General features: G+C 45.3%; 1 long non-coding RNA gene across 4 annotated transcripts in view; it reads left to right on the forward strand.

Moving 5' to 3' along the window:
- Positions 1-16,369, forward strand: part of LOC102153902 — a 93,653-nt gene that overhangs the window by 53,083 nt on the left and 24,201 nt on the right. For 2 of the 4 annotated variants that reach the window (XR_005355478.1, XR_005355475.1), the window contains exon 3: positions 3,369-3,463. This is a non-coding gene — a long non-coding RNA (uncharacterized LOC102153902). Of the gene's footprint in view, positions 1-2,536; positions 2,631-2,960; positions 3,058-3,368; positions 3,464-16,369 lie in introns of those variants that run through there. The other 2 variants (XR_005355476.1, XR_005355477.1) reach the window with 2 other exon arrangements.

The following is a 16,369-nucleotide window of genomic DNA, read 5'->3' on the forward strand; positions in this document are numbered from 1 at the left end:
CTTTCTCTGCACTGTACCCCTGACACAGAGGCCTTGGGAAGGGAAAGTGACAGTGCTTAGGCTGCAGGCTAGTGGAGGGGGTCAGAGACTGTACTTCCTCTTCCAGCCCTTTCAAAGCATTTTTAATCCGATTAGGTTTTCAACAAATACTTGAAGATTTGCCCTCCTCTGAGAGGCTCACAGGGTTGAGGAAGAGCTTTCCTCTGTTTGCTTTTCCTTTATGTGGAAACCTACTTGGGCGGTTTCTACAATCAACTCCCCGCCTGCCTGCCGCTGCCCTTCCCCCCCCCCCCCCCCCCCCCCCCCCCGTTCCACCCCCCATGCTACCACCGCCCCCTCCTCATCCCTCTCTCACCTCGGAGATTCCAAGCAGGCTGGAATTTACCAACCTCAGGGCTCTGGCCACCTGTGGCTTTCTGGGCCTAATGAACTCTCATGCCCTTCAGGAGCACCACTTTGAGCCGTGGGCTTAAGGCCACTGCTCTGACCTCTCCTGGCCTTGTAAGTGTGGTAGACTAACCTCCCTCTTGCAGGGCAGCCAGCAATATTGCATCTTGCCTCCTGTGGATGGAGAAAGCCAGGAAGATGGGGGCCAAGCTGGGCTTGGTTTTGGAGAGCAGAGACCTGGCTCTCAGCTCCTTACTACTATTCTTCCTCCCCCTTTTAATTATTTAGTAAGCTCTCTGCCCAACCTGGGTCTTGAACTCACTAGGGGTTAAGCAGTGTAAATGTGCTGGGAGGAGGACACACACACACACGCACACACACACACACAGAGCTATGTGTCTGGCTGTATATATGGAGCAAACACTGGAAGTGGGGTGATGTGGAAGGGAAGGAGGGCAGATGGTCAAGCAAATTAAATATACATATTAATGTATATGTTAATATACATATTAAACCAGAGAATAAATCCTTGGTGAATTCAGTACAGGATCAAGCCTTGGAAGATTCCAGAATGACTTCCCAGAGGAGGTGGCAGATAAATGGACAAGTGTCTCTTGCAAAAGACAAGTGCAAGGAACTAGATTTGTTCATCCAACAAATATTTGTTGAGCATCTGCTGGATGTCAGATACTGCTCTAGAGGCTAGGAGGCTAGTGGAGAGCAGGACACATACAGACCCTGCCAGTCCAATGGGGAGAGACAGATGAATGAAAAGATAATGTGTTAGGTGGCATTGAAGAAGAATTACTGTGACACAGGTTAAAATGCTTAGGAAGATTTGATTCAGGACTTTTTTAGTGGGAAAAAGAGAGTGAGTTCAACTCACTACAGCAGACAGCTGGACATCTGTAACAAACAAAGTAAAGGGGGTCTGGGGATGGAAGAGACATCAAGGGTGTGGGAATTCTTGTTAAATCATCAGGATTCTTTTTTTTTTTAATGATTTTATTTATTTATGAGAGACAGAGGGAAGCAGAGACAAGGGCAGAGGGAGAAGCAGGCTCCCTGCAAAGAGCCTGATACAGGACTCAATCCCAGGACCCCAGGATCACAACCTGAGCTCAACCACTCAGGCACCCAGCTGCCCCAATCATCAGGATTCTTGCAGAAGGCAGGCCAAGCAGTTAAACATCACAGGTGGGGTAGAGGAGTTTGATCAGATAACACAAGAGTAGGGGCTGACTTAGGACTCTTTGTTAAGGACAGGCCAAGTGGAGGCCTAGTTGAGAAGGGTTCAGAGGCGTCTCACACAGGTTTGGTCAAGGAGAGTATTCGGTGGTGTTGAAAGGTGCTGTAAATTAAAATAAAACGTGTGGGAGAGAGCAGCTAGAATGAGATGGGGGCTGCTTTTTATTAGAGGCTGTTAGCAAGGCCTCTTGAGGAAGGTAATTTCCCAGCAGAAATCTAGATGGTGTCAGGGAGCCAGACCTTCAGACAACTCCAGGAGGTGTCCCAGGTTGAGGAAACAGCAAGTGGGAAGGCCCTGACAGGTGGTTTGGTGTGTTTGAGCAACCATGAGGAAGAAGAAGTCTATAGGGGAAAAGTGGTAGGAAAGATCAGAAGGGGTGTGTGTGTATGTGAGGGGGTGTTGGGGAGGGAGGGGTGTGTGTATAGACCCTGCAAGGTTCTTGTAGGATGTGGTAAGAAGGGGTGAGGGAATGGAGAGAGGGATAGTCTGCGCCCGAGGTAAGAGGGAGTTTTGCCCACCTAGAGGGCTGCAAGGGGTCGTGTGTTGCCCTGGCATAAAAAAGGATCATGTGCCAAGGAGAGTGCCTGGGGAGGCCAAGAAGGTGGAGGTGGAGATGGTTGGGGGGCAGAGGTGAGGAAGACTGAGAGCTGAAGGAAAGGGGCAGACCATGCCTGTCTTTCACATCTATTCAATCAGGGCTTCTCAGTCATTTTAATGAGAGACTCCTTCCCTGAGTAAAAATCAGGCAATAAAGGGAGGAATGCCTCCCCATTTAACTTGACCGAGAACTGCAGAAGACGAAAGGAGGGTTGGTTGAAACAAAGTTAGAGCTGGCCTAGTTTGGTTGGCTGCCGTTCCTATAAATATCACCCTCCTGGTCCTGGAAAGGCATCAGTGACGGCTGTTGGAGCTACTGGGGAACATCCTTCCTGTTCAGATGTCCAGGAGTTGGCTGTGTGTGGACATCCACGTGCAAAGTGCCTGGAAGCAGGGGGTGAGCACGCAGAACAAGAAGTTCAGGATTCTGAGCCCACCTCTCTTACCCTTGGGGCAGGCCCCACTTCCTCTGGGGGCCCAGGCATCCCTCTGGCAAGTCTTCAGCTAAGAAATATGCAGAAGTCATTGGCCAGACTTAGAACTAATCCTTTGTGCCAAAGGGGCTGGTGGAGGGGAGGGCGCTTTGCCAGAACCAGGATGTTCCTTGCTAGTGGTGAACCCTACCGCCTCCCAGCCATCCCGCTGATTTTCTTTTAGAAGTGGGGGAAATGGGATTGAGGGCCCAGTGTAATTCGGCAACATGTGAGTTAAAAAGCAGATGAAAACCCACAGAGTAACCAGACATTCTTCTCTTTGCATGCAAGATCCTGCTGAATGTTGGAAGAGGAAGGAATATTTTTCTTCCTTTTCAGACATTACATCCTGTAAGGAGAAGATTTGGAACAGATGGGGGCCACGGGGACCTCACTGTATTTGCTTATATCCCCCTACCCCCTCCCACAACCAGAAATGGTTCATTTATTTTTTTCGTAGTGAAGTTAATTTTTTTTCCTTTTTCTTTTCTTTCTTTCTTACTGTCTTTTTTTTTTTTTTTTTTTAAAGAGAGAGTAGGAAAGTAAGATGTCAGGGGTCAGGAGAGAAAAATCCACAAGGTTCCAGAAAAAAAATCTACTTTTTATCACAGAGGCTTCTTCAAAGTCTAAATATAGATAATGAACTCAAAATTTCATTTTAGGTTTAATCGCTGTCCCAGTGACTTCTGCATTAAGGAGAAGGCAAGATAAAGGATCCCTTACCAGGTGGAGAAAGAGGCTTTCTGAGTAGTGAAAGGTAAGGGCATGTTTCTGAAATTGTGGGTACACGATGTGGGAAAAACAAAATTGGTAGTGCTTTTTGGGGGCAGCTCAGGTTTTTGAACAATTTGTAGCCCCCCTTCTGTTGGAGTGATTGCATTAGAGAAGACGGTGAGAGTGGTGGTATCATGGGCCTTGGTGCACATGACTGGCTGCAGCAGGGTCTCTGATGGGGTGGGGTCCTTGGCATGGTTGCGGGCAGCTGGATGCGTGGTGTGTGTTAGTCTCCAAACCACAGCCGGTCCTTTTTGCTAAGAGTGTCCAAGGCACAGTTCTCCTTCCCCTGAACCCTGAAGGGGGCTCTGCCAGTGGAGTCTGATGGCAGGAATTAGCCAGGGTGGGCCAGCCAAACTGCCTGCTGCTGTTTTATCGGTTCCCGAAAGGGAACAGGGGGTGGTTGCATGTGAAAAGGGAAGGGCAGGAGGAAGAGCACACGGCCTCTGTGTTTTCCTTTATTGTCCTTCCTTTCTGATTCCCTGGAGCCTATGTCGGGCTGTCTCTTACTTTGGGTGGGATTGTGAGTGCCCAGGTCTAGTCCACCGCCTGCCTCTGGCATGCCGTTTCTGAAGGATGTTCTGGAGAGTCGGTTTACTGAGTCAACAGCCACAGCAAGCTGATTCGGGAAGGGGAAGGGGGAGGTGCTAATGGCTATAAGCTCAGGTTCTTAGTGGATACGGAGAGCTATTGCTTTGGACTCTCTTCCCTGCCTCTAAGATACATCTTGCTAAGGTCAAGAAAGACCTAATTTAAAAATCAGTTGACAGGAGAGCAATATGGCCCACATGCCTAGAATAGGATCTCCCATCTTGATTCTTCATTCTTAACTTCTAGAACTAGATAATGTGGTAGATGATGTGCGATGGGAACAGTCGATTCTGCCTCCCTGTCTGTTAGTCTGGCTATTGGAGAGGATGCTGGAAGAGCAGCACCTGGTGCTGGAGCACCATGCATTGCCTACTGGGCACCGCAGTTAGGACTTCAGGGGGCACACCAGTGCATAAAATATAGGTCTTGCTTTCCCAGAACCCAAATGCAAATTTAAGAGTATTTAATTCACGGTGGAGGGAGGGGGGTGGGGGGTGGGGGTGACTGGGTGACAGGCACTAAGGGGGGGCACTTGATGGGATGCGCACCCCGTGTTATTCTATATGTTGGCAAATTGAACTCCAATAAAAATAAAATAAAATAAAAATAATTCATGGTGGAGTCACCAGGGTTAGGCAAGCATATACACAGGAGACTGAATAATTTCAGTTAGCAAGTACTAAGCAAGCACCTGCCATTTGGGAGACCCTGTGGATACAGCAGAGGATGGGACAGAGTCCCCACCTTGTTGGAACTACAGTCCCATGTGATGGATGGCCTAGTCAAAGGCTTTGGAGCTACACTCTGGGAATTGCTCTGTTAGAGGACACAAGAGGGGCTGGAGGTCCGTCAGGCAGACTTGGGGAACTGAGAATGCCCTCCTGGAGAAGTGATGTTTAAGTTAATCCATGAATAAGAAGACCTAACATTTGTTGAGTGTTTACTCTTATTAGTTGACGTGGTACAGTCCTTTAGTCCTGGCATCATTTTTATTTGTTCCCTCTTTTATTCTGAGAAGTGTTGTGTTGGGATGGTGAATCGTATGGAAATCTGCTATATGCCCAACACGGCTGTCAGAGCTCCACTACTAGAGTAGTGCCGGCTCATACTAAGTGCTCAAAAATGGGGATCCCTGGGTGGATCAGTGGTTTAGCGCCTGCCTTCCGTCTAGGGCGTGATCCTGGAGTCCCAGGATCGAGTCCCACGTTGGCTCCCTGCATGGATCCTGCTTCTCCCTCTGCCTATGTCTCCCCCGCCCCCCTCTCTGTGTCTCATGAATAAATAAATAAAATCTTTAAAAAAAAAATAGTAAGTGCTCAAAAATGACCTATTTCCTGGTCACTTGACTTAGCTCATTTAACCCTCATAACAACTCTGGACTGGGTAGTAGTTTACTGGTTAGGGGTTGCTTTTGGTTGCAATAAGAGAAACCTTTTGTAACATTGGTTGTAGTCACAATGGCATTTATTGTGGATGAAACAAAGAATATAGGCTTTGGTGGTTTGCAGGTTGGCAGTGGCTCACCAATGACATTAAGACTCAGATTCTTTTTTTTTTTTTTTTTAAGATTTTATTCATTTATTCACGAGAGAGGCAGAGACACAGGCAGAGACACGGGCAGAGGGAGAAGGAGGCTCCATGCAGGGAACCTGATACGGAACTTGATTCCGGGACCCCGGGATCACCTCCTGAGTCAAAGGCAGACATTCAACCACTGAGCCACCCAGGCGTCCCAAGGACTCAGATTCTTGTTCTCTTTCTACTCCACCATCAGGGTTGGCTATATAATTTATGGGGCCCAGTGCAAATGAAAATGTGGGATTCCTTGTTTAAAAAGCAGGAAAAATTGGCAGGCCAGGTGGCTCAGCAGTTTAGTGCCTGCCTTCAGCCCAGGGTGTGATCCTGGAGTCCCGGGATTGAGTCCCGCATCGGGCTCCCTGCATGGAGCCTGCTTCTCCCTCTGCCTGTGTCTCTTGCCCCACTGCCCCCTCTCTGTGTGTTGCTCATGAATGAATAAATAAAATCTTAAAAAAAAAAAAAAGCTGGAAAAAAGTGCCATTTAAGGTACTAAAATGTAAAGCTTTTTACTTTCTTTGTAATCTTTCTTTTGAGTATGGCAGTTTATTTGCTACTTAACATTCTAAAAAAAGAAATAACAATATTAAATTATTACCTAGAATTTTACTGTTTATATTGTACAGTGCTGGTTTTAAATGCAAGCATAAGAGCATTTAACTGGTATGCAAAATTATGCAATTATATTCAAATGAGATAATGTTCAAATTATCTTTTTTTACCAAGCCATTTTTCTTCTAAAATGCTCACATTTATTGATGAAAAGTAAAAAGCAAAATACAATTTATAATTAGTGTTAAATGAGATACCACCTCACACCAGTGAGAATGGTAAAAATTAACAAGACAGGAAATACAAATGTTGGAGAGGATGTGGAGAAAGGGGAACCCTCTTGCACTGTTGGTGGGAATGTGAACTGGTGCAGCCACTCTGGAAAACTGCGTGGAGGTTCCTCAAAGAGTTAAAAATAGAGCTACCCCACGACCCAGCAGTTGTACTGCTGGGGATTTACCCCAAAGATACAGATGCAGTGAAAAGCCGAGACACCTGCACCCCAATGTTTATAGCAGCAATGTCCACAATAGCTAAACTGTGGAAGGAGCTTCGGTGTCCATCAAAAGATGAATGGATGTTTGAAAGTTAAATATTAGGTTTTTTTTAAGAATTTAATATCTGTGATTACAGTGCTCAGTTTTCATTTCATTTGCAAAATAAAGAATTAGTATTAGGCTTCGTGCATGCTCTGTTCATAGGTATGTGGGAAGAGTATTTGCATGTATGATACACATACAAGCAATAGGATGTAATTTTGCTAAGTGTTTTTCAACCACTATGTGCAAATGGTGTTAATATAGCTCTGATTTGTGAGTACCTCTGGAACCATGAATAGGAACAGAAGCAAGAAAATGGATATTCAGGACTCTTGAGTTCCTATCCTTCCTTTGGCAAGAAGTACTGCCTTTGTGCTGAGAGGCAGGACCCAACAAGCTCATTTGTCCTCTCTCTTCCATGAGGGCTCCTGCCACCCAGGTCCTCCTCACTTTCAGAGCTGTGTTGGTCTCTCATGGTAGCCAAAGCACAATACACAACTCTCTCATTTGGGATGTAACTCCCTCTTTTTTTTTTTGAGGACGTAGGGCAAGGGAGGGGAAGTGTTGCTGTGGCATCTGAATGGTGCTAGTCATCCCAGCAGATGTTGAAGGTTATAAGTAATTCTGTGTGACCCTCAGGGACAGAGATGCCCATGTTTTCTTTAACTTGTAAATGTGATTTTATGATAGATGAGACCCTCTAAAGCACAGGGCGCAGGGCTCTCTTGCCTGGTTCTAAGAGTAGTGCTGTGTTTCCAGAAGTCCTCAGCTGACTTCTTTTTAAGTTGTATTGACCTGGATTAATCACTGGCAAAAGGAAGGTGGGTTTCGGGATCCCTGGGTGGCGCAGCGGTTTGGCGCCTGCCTTTGGCCTGGGGCGCGATCCTGGAGACCCGGGATCGAATCCCACGTCAGGCTCCTGGTGCATGGAGCCTGCTTCTCCCTCTGCCTGTGTCTCTGCCTCTCTCTCTCTCTCTGTGTGACTATCATAAATGAAAAAAAAATTAAAAAAAAAAAAAAAAAAAAGGAAGGTGGGTTTCTATAACTTACTTAAACCAATCATGGTAAGTTCCCTGGAATGAGCATGTGGCCTCTGGACAAAATTGGGGTTCTGTTGGTAGGGCAGAAGAGAGAGAGCTGGGTACTCAGCCAATGATGTGTCCTCAATTATTCTCATTTTTCTGAAAGGGACTTCAAAGTTTGGAAAGGTTAAAGTCACACCTGGAAAGAGGTGGATCTCTGGTTGGAACTCAAGAAGCCTAACTTGGAATATGTCTTGACCATCGTCCTTACTGCTTCCTGTGGCTTTTGAGCAGGAGGTAGTCTTGTTGGCGAGTGAGGCAGGAAAGAGGGCTGGAAGGAGCCTTCCAGGCAGAGGAAATAGCAGGTGCAGGAAGCCCAGAGGGAGAAAGAGATGGTATGGTCTAGCTGAGAATTAAAAGATATCATGAGAACCTTGAGCATATTATGTGAAGGGGAGCCCTGGGGGATGAGGCAAGAGAATGGACAAAGCTAAGGCTGCTGGGTGGAGGCAGGAGGTGGCAAGATTAGGATCAGACATGGGCCAGGAGGTTGTTGAAAGATTCTAGTAGGGCAGACTTAGTAGTGACTGAAACAGGGGAGGGAGGAGGTAATGTGTGCGATCAAAAGATACTTAGAAAGTAGAATTGATAAGGTCTGGTGATATAAAGGTGGAAAAGAAGGAAGAATCAAGGATGACACCTGAATTTATGGCTTGGAACTGGGTTGGTGGACCTGCCATTCAGATACAGAAAACAGGAGGTGGTGCTGGGGGAGAGTGTGGAGGAGAATGAGTACCCCCACCTTTTTTAAAGTCTGATGTTGGACATGTTAAGTTCGGGGACATAGAGTAGAGCTGTCCTGTAGACCTTAGAGTCTGCAACTCAGGATAGAAGGCTATACTAGAGAGATGTGGGCTTCTTCATATATAACCTTTGGATTCCACTGTGGGTGAATGTATAACATGTGCAAAGGGAGTCTAGGACAAGCCTCAGAATCCCAGGATATAAGGAAAGCAGGTCTACAGGGGAAACTGAGTAGTTGTTGCCTCTAATAGAAGAGTTCAGGAGAACTTGGTATTATTAAAACCAAGGAAAGAAGCTTTAAGGAGGATAAGGTAAGACCTGAGTACTGAGGAAATTGACAACTGTGGTGAGGGGTGTGTCAGGCCACAGCTTGATAAGCAGGAAGTTGACAGGACACTGGGATGTGGGAGAGTAGAGGGGATGTGGATGGAAGGGTAGTGGTAACTACAGAGTGATGGGAGGATCCAAGGAAGGTTAAAAAAAAAAAAAAAAAAAACCCACAACGGGGAAGACTTGGGCATCTTGACTGCTGGTGAGAAGTAGCCTTCTGGTAGACCAGAAGCTGCAGAGACAGAGAGGAGGTGGGTAATGAATAGTGCAAGCACCTGCGGGGGCAGGAGGGGTTGGGATTCAGGGCTCAGATGGGATAGGTACTCTGCCCATTGGAACAAGTGGGGAAGAGGCAAGGAGGATGCCCATGTGGGAGAGTGTGTGGGAACAAGAATTTGAATTTCCATTTGGATGGTTTGCTCTGTAAGGCAGCGGAAAGAGGAGGCGGTAGGTCAGATGTTTAGGAAGGCTGAGCTCTGAATTTTCTGCCATAAAGACAAGAGAACTGACCAGCAAGAAGGGGAGCTCCTCTATTGTGTGCAACCAGCATAGCCACACATGTCCTTGTACTTGGAAGGATTTCATGCTTTAATGCTCTGCTGCCACTATCTTGAAGTTCTTAATTATTGAATAAAGAGCCCCTCATTTTCATTTTTTTGTATAAATATATCCCATGTAATAATATTAGGGTCATGCTTACATTAAAAATTATTCATTGTGGCTGCACCAGTTCACTCTGAAAAACTGTGTGGAGGTTCCTCAAAGAGTTAAAAATAGATCTGCCCTACGACCCAGCAATTGCACTGCTGGGGATTTACCCCAAAGATACAGATGCAATGAAACGCCGGGACACCTGCACCCCGATGTTTCTAGCAGCAATGTCCACAATAGCCAAACTGTGGAAGGAGCCTCGGTGTCCATCGAAAGATGAATGGATAAAGAAGCTGTGGTCAATGTATACAATGGAATATTCCTCAGCCATTAGAAACGACAAATACCCACCATTTGCTTCAACATGGATGGAACTGGAGGGTATTTTGCTGAGTGAAGTAAGTCAATTGGAGAAGGACAAACATGATATGGTCTCATTCATTTGGGGAATATAAAAAATAGTGAAAGGGAATAAAAGGGAAAGGAGAAAAAAATGAGTGGGAAATATCAGAAAGGGAGACAGAACATGAGAGACTCTTAACTCTGGGAAACGAAATAGGGGTGGTGGAAAGGGAGGTGGGCGGGGGGTGGGGGTGACTGGGTGATGGGCACTGAGGGGGGCACTTGATGGGATGAGCACTGGGTGTTATTCTATATGTTGGCAAATTGAACACCAATAAAAAATAAATTTATAAAAAAAAAAAGAAAAAAATTATTCATTGTGCATCTGACATTCAGATTCCACTATATTTTATTGGGTGACCTTACGTGAAAATTATGTGGCTGGTCCTGCTGGGAGGCTGAGGATAATAGTGGTGGTGTCGCAGGTCCCAGGAGGTCTTCTCTGTGAAGCGCCAAGTGGTGGTGGGGTGGGGTGGAGACTGGATGTGTTGTCGATGTTACTTAGAGGCTGTGTAACCATTTCCTGAGATTCTAACCACCTGAAAGTCTGTGTGGAGGAGGCAAATGGTGCAAGGCCTCTAGACTCCGTAATTTCCCATCTCATTTGGGTGAAACCCAAAGGCCTTATCTTGGTTTGTGAGGCTCTACCTCCCCTTCCATTTCATTTCCCACCCTTGCTGTGCTCACTGTAGCCTCTGGTCAGCTTGCTGCTCCTCAACACTCCAAGCTGGGTTAGCCCCAGGCCTCTGCTGTGATGGTTCCTTCTGCCTGGAATGTTCTTTGTGTAAGTAACTTCAAGGCTTATGGTCCTTGTTCTCTCTGGATCCCTCAGAGGCTTTCCCTGACCACTTCTTTACAACAGTACCACCCCCTCCATCTTTTGTGTTGTTCTGTTTTGCCTCATATCATTTCTCACCTCCTGATATACATTTATTTTGTCTCTTTTCTTTAAAATGAAAGCACCATGGGAGTAAAGACTTTATCTCGCTTACTGATGTAACCCATGTTCCTAGGCACACAGAAGAAACTTAAACTTTGTTGAGGGGCACCTGGGTGGCTCAGTTAAGTATCTGCTTTTGACTTGGGTCATGATCCCAGAGTCCTGGGATCGAGCCCTGAGTCAGGCTCCCTGTTCAGTGGGGAGTCTGCTTCTCCTTCTTCCTCTGCCTGCCAATCCTCCTGCTTGTGCTCTCTCTGTCAAATAAATAAATAAAATCGTAAAAAAAAAAAAAAATCAAACATTTGTTGAAGTAATATATAAAATGCTATATCTGGGCAGCCCCGGTGGCACAGCGGTTTAGCGCTGCCTGCAGCCCAGGGTGTGATCCTAGAGACCCGGGATCGAGTCCCACATCAGGCTCCTTGCATGGAGCCTGCTTCTCCCTCTGCCTGTGTCTCTCCCTCTCTCTCCCTCTCTCTCTCTGTGTTTCTCATGAATAAGTAAATAAATAAATCTTAAAAAATAAATAAATAAAATGCTACATCTTATCAGTATTTTAGATCAAGTATTTTTATTTTTTATTATTTATTTATTTTTAAAAGATTTTATTTATTTATTCATGAGAGACCCACAGAGAGAGGTAGAGACACAGGCAGAGGGAGAAGCAGGCTCCATGCAGGGAGCCTGACGTGGGACGTGGGAGATGGAACTCGATCCCAAGAATCCAGGATCATGCCCTGAGCCGAAGGCAGATGCTCAATAGCTGAGCCACCCAGGCGTCCCAGATAAGGTATTTTTAAAGGAGAATTTTTAAAAATCTTGGGATATCTAGCTAGCTAGCTAGCTATCTTAATGGTGCTCAACAATAAAAGGAATGAACTAATGTTATATACACCAACATTAATAAATCTGAAATGCATTATAAGTGGAAAAAGCCAGAGTCAAAAGGCTACACACTGAATAACTTCATGATATTCTAGAAAAGGCACAGTTATAAGGACATAAATCAGAGGTTGCCAGCGGCTGAGAATGGAGGGAGGGGTTGGCACAAAGTACCTGTTTGGGGTGATAGAAATGTTCTCTATTTTGACTGTGGTGGAGGTTCCATAACTCTGTGCCTTTATGAAAATTGTTAGCTCTTTACTACAAGGATGAATTCTACTGTATGTAAATCATACCTTAGTATTAACTAAAAGATACCCTGTTCTCATCTGGGTTTATGTTATAGTATTTGAGCATTTCTTGTGAGAGTTAGCTAATAATTGACTTTGTCTGGTGGCAAAGTGATCCCAGCCGTATAGTGTCACTCCTGCTTACTGCTCCTGGTAAATGCCTGTGCCAAGAAACTGACTTGTTCTTAAAGTGGGAGAGATTTGTTTAGGTGGAAGTCAGTTGTAGATTTCATTCCCAGGATCTCCCACTCCCTTCTAGGAAGAGAACACCTTTTCCTGTGTAGTTGGGTGGTGCTGACCTTTGCCCTGTGTCCCTAGGAGTGTTTATATGATCTGAGCCACTTGAGTCCTTTCTGGCACTTTGCTGCCAGAGCTCTTGAGTGAGATGGTGGTCTATTTTTGCTGAAATTGGTAGGACATGATTGTGAGGCTTTTAGTGGATATCTTGTTCACCAAATGGAGAAAGCAGGACAGATAGAACACTGAGTATTTGAGCTTCTGGATCTAGCCATGCCTGAAGCTAGATATGCACCCTGGACTCTCCAATGACATGAGCTAATAAATTTCACTTTCCCCCCACTTAAGCTAGGCTGACTTTGGTGACTTCTATCGATCACAGCTGAGCAAGTTCAGACTCACAGTATTCTGGTTGAAAATGAGAAATAGGAGAGTGGAAGATTAGCCCATTTTAACTAAATTAATGAGTTGTGAGAGGAAGTTCTAATTTCCCTGAACTTTTTTATTATGGAAGCAGGAGAGGGGACAGAAGGTTGAGAAGGTGATGAATGAGGGAGACTGAACAATGAGCAGACAGAGCATGCCTCTGGCCAAATGGGGCTGGGGACACTAGGGTGGCATCCCTTCCTAGCAGGGGTTCCCTGGTTGGTTGAGGAGGGCCTGGAATCAGCAGGCAGAGGGATTGGGGTAGCCCTGGGCTATAAGCCAGCTCCAGGCTCTTGCCTTCAACTTGGTAAATCTCAGTGCTGATGACCTGCTCACTTCAAGGGTTATGAAAGACTCAAGGAGGTAACAGCCTCCTTTTGGTGACACGGTTATGAAAACCATCAGCACTGTATAGCTTCATTTGCTTGAAGGTAGAAGGCAAAGACTGAAGAATCACTCAGTGTCTCTTGTGGACTTTGGGCTTTGATCTGACTTGCATGAATGGCAGATGACGGATCATCTTGGGTAAAAGAGGGTGAGGGGAAGGAAGCATAAAAGTAGGGCCTAGGGACTGAGAGTTCCTTAGGGGTCAGAGATAGGGTTGTAGAAGAAGATTTCTGAATGCTAACCTGAGCAAGGGGCCTGGGGCAGGCTTCTAGCTGGAGTTGTTCAGTGCCTTTACATGTTTTGGAAAGAATGAAAGACTCCCCTTTTCAAAAATCTGTTTCTTTTTCAAAATAATGTAGACTTTTTCTGAATACAAAGTAATCACTTATCTGTTTAAGAATTTTTAAAAAATGGCATAGTATGCAAAAGGAAACACAGTCACCTATGATCATGATACTTCCAGAGAGAATACAGGTTGCATTTTTGTGTATTTCTTTCCAATATTGATTTAAGTGTGGCTGTGTGTATTTTTAAATATATGAGAGAGAGAGAGACTATAAATAAAATTTGACTCTACTGTATATATAGGTTTAGATTCTGTGTTTTTTCACTTAATGTATGATAGAAACATTTTCCTATATATTTTTACATCTTTTTTACAGCCTGATTTTTTTTAGGCGTTACAATCCACCATTTAAATGTATTCCTTTTATGAGGTAGAAGACTGTTTCTAATTTTTTAGTATTATAAAACAATATTGTGGTTAGATCTGTACAGATACCTTTGTGTTCATCCTTAAATAATTTTGTAGGACAGAGCTTTAAAAGTGGCGGGGAAGGTCAAATGGGTTATCTACTTAAGAATTTATGTCTTTATCTGGCCAGCTTACCCCTGATAAGTTAGGTGGTGTTTAGGGCTTTAGAATTCTCAGAATCTGGCCCTTGCTGATTATTACTGGATTTTGAGGAACTTGCCAATTGATAGGTGGGAAAAGCTCTTTCAATTTTATTTTAATGTGCCCTTTTTTCTGGTTACAGTAAGGCTGAACTTTTTTTTTTTTTTCATAGAATTGATAGCTATTTATGTGTTTGGTTTAGCATGTGTGTGTATGTGTGTGCGTGAATTGCTCCTTACAGCCCTTTATTCGTTTTCCTGTTGGAGTGCTCATATTTTTCTTACTGATTTATAAGAACTCTGTTTATAGTAAAAATATTAGCCATTTGTGGTTACCGATATATTTTTAAGAGTGTGGTGAAATGTTTTAATAATAGATCTTTTATTGAGGTCAAGATAGAATGCTTGATCGAGGCGGGAGAGGGAAATCTGATGCTGCCCACCTCCTTTTCTATGTGGTATAAATCCAGAAATATATAGTACCTTAGGATGTTAAAATGTCCTAGAGCACAGCCTCGTTTTGCCTGGAGGGCTAACTGGCTCAAGCCCAGGAGGCTCTGGCCACATGCAGAGCTGAGGCCTGAGCTCCAGCACCACTTTGCATTGCCTGGGCTTCTGGATCTTTTCTGCCAGGCTTCCAAACCCTCCCTGTAGGCATTTGGTGCCCAGATGATGAGTGTCTCTATACAAGCCACTCTATTCGAAAGCAAAATCTTTTTGAAAGCTGTTACAGGTTTTTCCAGAAGTTCCAGTTTTTCAGAATTCACCTGCTCCCTTTGCCCCCAGCAATTAACATTTGAATTTCCCAATCTGCAGCTTCCTTTGTACTTACTGGGCAGTGACTGAGTCCAAAGGGACCTTCTGCCAGGAGATTTAGCTCCGTGGGCTGGGTGGTGGAGCCCTTCCCCTGACCTGGGGCCGGGCTGCTCAGGAGAGCTCCTTTTCCACCCTCATTCTGTGAGGTAGCAGCTGGTCACTTAGGATGTGGATTCTCTCTGCCTCTCAAAGGTTCCTTCATATAAATATGTTCATACATTCTCCTGCTGCTCTTTTTCCTGAAAGAGTGAAGTTCGAGGCTTCAGTTGCTAAATTTAGCTCTTGCTGACGCACTGGCTCTCTCCTAGCAGTCTCCTCGTGTCTCAGTGTTGCTGTTAGCCTCACTCTTTTGCGGGGAGACGAACACCATCACATCCTACATAATACTTAGCTCTGAGGCATTTCCAGCTGGGAAATGCATTTCTGTATTTTCATAGCTGTGTTCTCTGCATGAATGGACTGTCGTGAAGCCAGGCTGACAGCCAGGGGGCAGGTCACGGGCTGGCAGCCAGCCTATGGGAGGCAAAGATCCCTTGGGTGGTGGCAAGGAAACCAATGCAGTCCTGGCCACAGGTCTGCTTGCGGTCAGGTAGAGAGAGCGATGGCTCTTGGAGGAGATCTGAGGGTGGTATTTGACTGGGATGGGAACGGAGACTTTTCACGAAGGTAAAGCCTTACTCCTTGAAGCAAATTGTTAAAATAATTCTGACACTTGTTAAAATAAGGCGGATTTTTTTCAGGGCTCTCACAAAAAGGGGTATTGCATTAGGGGAGAGAGATGGGGCTCAGCTCTGAATACAAGGACCTGTGGGGATTGATGGCCAAGGAGCAGAATGAGAGGCTTAGTGGATGTAAAATGGCTAAAAGGAGATCTCAAGGATCGGGGAGACTGACACATCGAAGGCAGGGGATTCTCTCTAAACCAGGGGAGCAGATTCTGGCCAACTGGGTGGTGCAGGCCCAGAGGAATGAGGGCAACACCGAGGTCCGGTAGAGAAGAGGACTCAGAGAAGCCTAACTCAAGTTTGGCAGGGAAAGAGTCTTGGTCAGTCCCTCCTGTGTTTAAGGACAAAAGAGACCCTGTTCAGTTTTCCTCAAAATGATCTAAGTTCATTTCTCGTTCTGTTGCCTTTTGTTCGTTGAGTACCAGCAGAGCCATCTGTTGGGCCTTGTGGTAGAAGGCATTTGCTGGACGGTGCAAACTATTTAAACGAAGAGGGAAGAGGACTCGGGATCTGCAGTGGTGAGGAGTCCTTTGAAGTTTTTATCAGGTCATCCAGCTTCAGCCTGCCAGGCTTCTTTAGATCTTGGCAGAGGAGGCTGGCTACGACCCTCCCTAGAGTTCTCATGAGCAACTCAGCAGTCAGGTGGTAGTTCTCTCTCAGTGAAGCTAGGTCAGAAGAGTGGGAGAAAAATGGGAAACAACAAGAATTGAGAACTTGGTAAGAAGTGAGAAATGAGAAGTGAGAAGTGAGAAAATGTGCAAGATGGCAGGATGTAGTTCAGTTGACAGGTAGGTAACAAAGTAAAAAGTAATTTTTAAAAAAGATT

The sequence above is a fragment of the Canis lupus genome, chromosome 2 (assembly GCF_011100685.1).
Source record: "Canis lupus familiaris isolate Mischka breed German Shepherd chromosome 2, alternate assembly UU_Cfam_GSD_1.0, whole genome shotgun sequence".
In the NCBI taxonomy this organism is placed as follows: Eukaryota; Metazoa; Chordata; class Mammalia; order Carnivora; family Canidae; genus Canis; species Canis lupus.